A 7349-nucleotide genomic window follows, 5' to 3' on the forward strand; every position below is an offset into this window, starting at 1 on the left:
AGCCCGGTCACAGGCTGGGTGCTAGGATGGGTGGGTGCCAAGGTGGGCACCAGGGTGGGTGCACCCACCCTGGCCAAGGTGGGTCACGGGGTGGGTCCTAGGGTGGGTAACAGGGTGGGTACTAAGGTGCGTGCCAAGGTGGGTCATGGGGTGGGTGCCAAGGTGGGCACCAGGGTGGGTGTGCACCAACCCTAGCCAGGGTAGGTCACGGGGTGGTTGTCGGGGTGGGCGTCAAGGAGCCAAGGTGGGTGGCAAGTAGCCAAGTTGCGTGCCAAGGTGGGTGTCGGGGTGGGTGCCAAGGATCCAAGGTGGGTGCCAAGGAACCAAGGTGGGTGTCTGGGTGGGTGCCGAGGTGGGAGCCAGGGTGGGTCCCAAGGTGAGTGCAAAGGTGGGTGCCAGGGTCAAGGTGAGTGCCAATGTGGGTTCCAAGGTGCCAGGGTCAGGGTGAGTGCCAATGTGGGTTCAAAGGTGCTAAGTTGGGTGCGAGGTTGGGTGCGAGGGTGGGTGGGTGCCAAGGTGTGCTAGGTGGAAGCCCGGGTGGGTCGGCATCCCATGGGTGTCGAGTTGGGTGCCTGATGGGTGCTTCTTGTCAAGTTTTAGTCGTCGGGACTCATTTCGAGCCTTAGAGGTCGTTTCTTGTCCGGTTGCCCTGTCTTCGACCTGGGAACCCAATTTTGGTCCTCGGGTCCCATTTTTTTTTGTCTCGCATCCCACTTTTGGCCTGTGGCCTTTTCGGGGTCGATTCTCGTTTTGGGCATCAGAGCATGTTTCTTCTCCTAAAACCCAATATTTGTTTATTAAGTCTCGGAACACATTTTTGTTCTCGTGGACCCATCATGGGTCTTGGAACGCATTTGTGGTCCTTGGGTCCCATTTTGCATCCCGAAACTTGTGTTTTGGTGCTTGATCCCTATTTTGGGTGCCCACCTTGCACCAAGTGCGCACCCGGGGCAAACCGAGCGCCTTGGTGCACCGGGGCAAGATCGAGCGTGCACCCGAGGCGCCCCGAACATGCACCAAGGTGCACTCGGCCCACATGTGAGCGCAGGTCGTTGCGCCCGAGGTGGTGTGTGGGCACCGCGTTGCAGACGGGACACTGCACGCACACGACGCCCCGTCCAGGTGCACGCACGTAGGCCGGGCCGGGTGCACACCCGACGCCCTAGCAAGGTGCGCGCACCCGGGCAGGGCTCACACTTGGCGAACGGGGCGCACTTCGCGAGGGAGGGTGTGCACCTCGACGGGGGTGGGTGGCCGGGGTGGATTCGCACGTGGGTCGCGGTTTGCTAAGTACACACTGCGACAAGCTCATAACGGGTGCGATCATACCAGCGTTAGTGCACCGGATCCCATCAGAACTCCGCAGTTAAGCGCGCTTGGGCCGGAGTAGTACTAGGATGGGTGACCTCCCGGGAAGTCCCGGTGTTGCACCCTTTCTTAGTTTTTCGCCGGGCGTCGCAATGCTATTTGAATAAACCTTTTGCCCGTTTGCGTTCTCGTCGGGGCCGGGCCGGGCCGGGGTGCGCTGCCCGCACTACCGCGCGCGCGGGGGCGACACCGAGCGCGCACCCGAGGCGCCCCGAGCACACAGGCCACGGTGCAACCCGGGCGTTGTGCGCGCACCCCGGTGCGCCCGAGGTGCTGCGCGCGCACCCAGGTGAAATCGGTGTGCACCTCGGCCAGTGCGCGCTCGGTCGAGTCGCGCACGTTGGCCAAGGTGCACGGTGATGTTTCTTACTCTAAGGTTCCGCACCAGACGCCCGGGACAGGTGAGCGAAGCTGGGCGGGGCCGGGTGCGCGGCCGGGGCAGGTGCACGCAGCTGGAGAGAGCTTTGGAGCACACCAGAGGTGCGCACCTTGGAGCACACTTCGGAGCGCACCAATGATGCGCTCCATTCAAAAGTTTCCTGAAAAGGCAAAAAAAGTTGAGATTATAGAATTTCCCACTTGAGAGATTGTAAAAAAAAAAAATTTAAAATGAAGGAAACGCGGGTGCCAAGGTGTGCGCGCCCGGGTGCGCAGCCCAGCCAAGGTGTGCGCACCAAGGCGCCCACCCTGGCGAAGGTGCACGCAAGGTGCGCACCCGAGGCAAACCGGACAATTAACCCAACTTTCGACTTCGCGCGCACCTGCGCACCTTGGAGCGCACTTCGGAGCGCTCCTTGGTGCGCACCAATCTTGGGCACCTCGGAGTGCACCATGGCGCCCACCAAGGTGCGCACCCGGGGCAAACCGAGCTCCGACTTCGTGCGCACCTTGGAGCGCACGAAAGGTGCGCACCATGGCGCCCACCAAGGTGCGCAGCCCAGCCAAGGCGTGCGCATCAAGGTGCGCACCCTGGCGAAGGTGCGCACCCGGGGCAAACCGAGCTCCGACTTCGTGCGCACCTTGGAGCGCACAAAGGGTGCGCAACCCAGCCAAGGTGTGCGCACCCCGGGCAAACCGAGCTCCGAATCGTGCGCACCTTGGAGCACACTTCGGAGCCCTCCTTGGTGCGCACCGATGTTGCGCACCTCGGAGCGCACCCGGGGAAAACAATGCAATTAACCCGACTTTCGACTTCGTGGGCACCTCGGAGCGCTCTCGGGTTCGCACCTCGGAGCACACCGAGGTGCGCACCTTTGATGCGCTGCCTTCACCAATTTCCAGAAAAGGCAAGAAAACATTGAGAAGGTGTGCGCACCGAGGTGCCCACCCTGGCGAAGGTGCACGCGAGGTGCGCACCCGGGGCAAACCGGGCTCCGACTTCGTGCACGCCATGCTGCGCACCTTGGAGGGCCATGGTGCGCACCTTGGAGCACACTTCGGAGCGCTCAATGGTGCCCAACCCAGCCAAGGTGCCCACCGCGGCGAAGGTGCACGCGAGGTGTGCACCCGGGGCAAACCGGGCTCCGACTTCGTGCACGCCGCACCTTGGAGCACACTTCGGAGCGCTCCTTGGTGCGCACCAGGGCGCGCAACCCAGCCGAGGTGCCCACCCCGGCGAAGGTGCACGCGGGGTGCGCACCCGGGGCAAACCGGGCTCCGACTTCGTGCACGCCATGGTGCCCACCGCGGCGAAGGTGCACGCGAGGTGCGCACCCGGGGCAAACCGGGCTCCGACTTCGTGCACGCCGCACCTTGGAGCACACTTCGGAGCGCTCCTTGGTGCGCACCAGGGCGCGCAACCCAGCCGAGGTGCCCACCCCGGCGAAGGTGCACGCGAGGTGCGCACCCGGGGCAAACCGGGCTCCGACTTCGTGCACGCCATGGTGCCCACCGCGGCGAAGGTGCACGCGAGGTGCGCACCCGGGGCAAACCGGGCTCCGACTTCGTGCACGCCGCACCTTGGAGCACACTTCGGAGCGCTCCTTGGTGCGCACCATGGTGCCCACCAGGGCGCGCAACCCCGCCGAAGGTGCACGCGAGGTGCGCACCCGGGGCAAACCGGGCTCCGACTTCGTGCACGCCGCACCTTGGAGCACACTTCGGAGCGCTCCTTGGTGCGCACCAGGGCGCGCAACCCCGCCGAAGGTGCACGCGAGGTGCGCACCCGGGGCAAACCGGGCTCCGACTTCGTGCACGCCATGGTGCGCACCAGGGTGCCCACCGCGGCGAAGGTGCGCACCCGGGGCAAACCGGGCTCCGACTTCGTGCACGCCGCACCTTGGAGCACACTTCGGAGCGCTCCTTGGTGCGCACCAGGGCGCGCAACCCAGCCGAGGTGCCCACCCCGGCGAAGGTGCACGCGAGGTGCGCACCCGGGGCAAACCGGGCTCCGACTTCGTGCACGCCATGGTGCCCACCGCGGCGAAGGTGCGCACCCGGGGCAAACCGGGCTAGGACTTCGTGCACGCCGCACCTTGGAGCACACTTTGGAGCGCTCCTTGGTGCGCACCATGGTGCCCACCAGGCCGCGCAACCCAGCCAAGGTGTGCGCACCAAGGTGCACGCGAGGTGCGCACCCGGGGCAAACCGGGGTCCGGCTTCGTGCACGCCGCACCTTGGAGCACACATCGGGGCGCTCCCGGGTTCGCACCGGCGTTGCGCACCGTGGTGGGCACCTCGGAGCGCACCGTGGTGGGCACCTCGGAGCACACCAAGGTGGGCAGCGAGGTGCGCACCTTTGATGCGATGCCTTCACTAATTTCCATAAAAGGCAAAAAAAAACGAGATTTTAAAATTTCCGTTTTGAAAGATAGTGAGAAAAAGGGAATGCTGGTGCCATCTTGAGCCCGCCCTGGTGCGCAGCCCAGCCAAGGTGTGCGCACCAAGGTGCCCACCCTGGCGAAGGTGCGCGCCCGGGCAATTAACCCAACTTCCAACTTCGCGCGCGCCAGGGTGGGAGCGCACCCAACAACCGGGCCTGGGAAGAGCCAATGCGAGAAACCCCACCAAACGCTCTGACAAAAAAAGAGGGGGCGCTCCAGTAACCCCGCTTCGGAGCGCACCCTGGGCAAACCCAGCCAGGGTGCCCACCCCGGCCAAGGTGCAGGCGAGGTGCGCACCCGGGGCAAACCGGGCTCCGACAACGTGCACGCCGCACCTTGGAGCACACTTCGTAGCGCTCCCGGGTGCGCACCTCAGAGCACACCAAGGTGGGCAGCGAGGTGCGCACCTTTGATGCGCTGCCTTCACTAATTTCCAGAAAAGGCAAAAAAAAGAGGAGATTTTAAAATTTCCGTTTTGAAAGATAGTGAAAAAAACGGAACGCGGGTGCCATCTTGAGCCCGCCCTGGTGCACAGCCCAGGTAAGGTGCCCACCCTGGCAAAGGTGCGCACCCGGGCAATTAACCCTACTTCCGACTTCGTGCGCGCCAGGGTGGCAACCGGGCCTGGGAAGAGCCAATGCGAGAAACCCCACCAAACGCTCCGACAAAAAAAGAGGCGGCGCTCCAATAACCCCGCTTCGGAGCGCAGCCGGGGCAAACCCAGCCAAGGTGCCCACCCCGACGAAGGTGCACGCGAGGTGCGCACCCGGGGCAAACCGGGCTCCGACAACGTGCACGCAGCACCTTGGAGCACACTTCGAAGCACTCCCGGGTGCCCACCGGCGTTGCGCACCGTGGTGGGCAGCGAGGTGCGCACCTTTGATGCGCTGCCTTCACTAATTTCCAGAAAAGGCAAAAAAAATGAGATTTTAAAATTTCCGTTTTGAAAGATAGTGAAAAAAACGGAACGCGGGTGCCATCTTGAGCCCGCCCTGGTGCGCAGCCCAGGCAAGGCATGCGCACCAAGGTGCCCACCCGCGGTGCACGCCCGGGGCAAACCGGGCTCCGACTTCGTGCAGGCCGCACCTTGGAGCACACTTCGGAGCGCTCCTTGGTGCGCACCATGGTGCCCACCAGGGCGCACCCGGGGCAAACCGGGCTCCGACTTCGTGCACGCCGCACCTTGGAGCACACATCGGAGCGCTCCCAGGTTCGCACCAGCGTTGCGCACCTTTGATGCGCTGCCTTCACTAATTTCCAGAAAAGGCAAAAAAAAACGATATTTTAAAATTTCCGTTCTGAAAGATAGTGAAAAAAACGGAACGCGGGTGCCATCTTGAGCCCTTCCTGGTGCGCAGCCCAGGCAAGTTGTGCGCACCAAGGTGCCCACCCTGGCGGAGGTGCGCGCCCGGGGCAAACCGGGCTCCGACTTCGTGCACTGCATGGTGCCCACCAAGGCGCGCAACCCAGCCAAGGTGCCCACCGCAGCGAAGGTGCACGCGAGGTGCGCACCCGAGGTGCACACCCGGGGCAAACCGAGCTCCGACTTCGTGCACGCCGCACCTTGGAGCACACTTCAGAGCGCTCCTTGGTGCGCACCAGGGCGCGCAACCCAGCCAAGGTGCTCACCCCGGCGAAGGTGCACGCGAGGTGCGCACCCGGGGCAAGCCGGGCTCGGACTTCGTGCACGCCGCACCTTGGAGCACACATCGGAGCGCTCCCGGGTTCGCACCAGCATTGCGCACCTTTGATGCGCTGCCTTCACTAATTTCCAGAAAAGGCAAAAAAAAAAAAAAAAACGAGATTTTAAAATTTCCGTTTTGAAAGATAGTGAAAAAAACGGAACGCGGGTGCCATCTTGAGCCCGCCCTGGTGTGCAGCCCAGGCAAGTTGTGCGCACCAAGGCACCCACCCTGGCCAAGGTGGGTCACGGGGTGGGTCCTAGGGTGGGTAACGGGGTGGGTACTAAGGTGCGTGCCAAGGTGGGTCATGGGGTGGGTGCCAAGGTGGGCACCAGGGTGGGTGTGCACCAACCCTAGCCAGGGTAGGTCACGGGGTGGTTGTCGGGGTGGGCGTCAAGGAGCCAAGGTGGGTGGCAAGTAGCCAAGTTGCGTGCCAAGGTGGGTGTCGGGGTGGGTGCCAAGGATCCAAGGTGGGTGCCAAGGAACCAAGGTGGGTGTCTGGGTGGGTGCCGAGGTGGGAGCCAGGGTGGGTCCCAAGGTGAGTGCAAAGGTGGGTGCCAGGGTCAAGGTGAGTGCCAATGTGGGTTCCAAGGTGCCAGGGTCAGGGTGAGTGCCAATGTGGGTTCAAAGGTGCTAAGTTGGGTGCGAGGTTGGGTGCGAGGGTGGGTGGGTGCCAAGGTGTGCTAGGTGGAAGCCCGGGTGGGTCGGCATCCCATGGGTGTCGAGTTGGGTGCCTGATGGGTGCTTCTTGTCAAGTTTTAGTCGTCGGGACTCATTTCGAGCCTTAGAGGTCGTTTCTTGTCCGGTTGCCCTGTCTTCGACCTGGGAACCCAATTTTGGTCCTCGGGTCCCATTTTTTTTTGTCTCGCATCCCACTTTTGGCCTGTGGCCTTTTCGGGGTCGATTCTCGTTTTGGGCATCAGAGCATGTTTCTTCTCCTAAAACCCAATATTTGTTTATTAAGTCTCGGAACACATTTTTGTTCTCGTGGACCCATCATGGGTCTTGGAACGCATTTGTGGTCCTTGGGTCCCATTTTGCATCCCGAAACTTGTGTTTTGGTGCTTGATCCCTATTTTGGGTGCCCACCTTGCACCAAGTGCGCACCCGGGGCAAACCGAGCGCCTTGGTGCACCGGGGCAAGATCGAGCGTGCACCCGAGGCGCCCCGAACATGCACCAAGGTGCACTCGGCCCACATGTGAGCGCAGGTCGTTGCGCCCGAGGTGGTGTGTGGGCACCGCGTTGCAGACGGGACACTGCACGCACACGACGCCCCGTCCAGGTGCACGCACGTAGGCCGGGCCGGGTGCACACCCGACGCCCTAGCAAGGTGCGCGCACCCGGGCAGGGCTCACACTTGGCGAACGGGGCGCACTTCGCGAGGGAGGGTGTGCACCTCGACGGGGGTGGGTGGCCGGGGTGGATTCGCACGTGGGTCGCGGTTTGCTAAGTACACACTGCGACAAGCTCATAAC

The 7349-nt window shown here is 63.2% G+C and overlaps 1 non-coding gene across 1 annotated transcript; it reads left to right on the forward strand.

Annotated features, from left to right (window-relative positions):
* The first annotated feature begins 1315 nt into the window (after positions 1–1315).
* Positions 1316–1434, forward strand: LOC131870915 (5S ribosomal RNA). Its single transcript, XR_009369216.1, has one exon. It is a non-coding gene; the product is annotated as a 5S ribosomal RNA (ribosomal RNA).
* The last annotated feature ends 5915 nt before the right edge of the window (positions 1435–7349 follow it).

Source organism: Cryptomeria japonica, unplaced genomic scaffold, assembly GCF_030272615.1.
Source record: "Cryptomeria japonica unplaced genomic scaffold, Sugi_1.0 HiC_scaffold_357, whole genome shotgun sequence".
Lineage (NCBI taxonomy): Eukaryota > Viridiplantae > Streptophyta > Pinopsida > Cupressales > Cupressaceae > Cryptomeria > Cryptomeria japonica.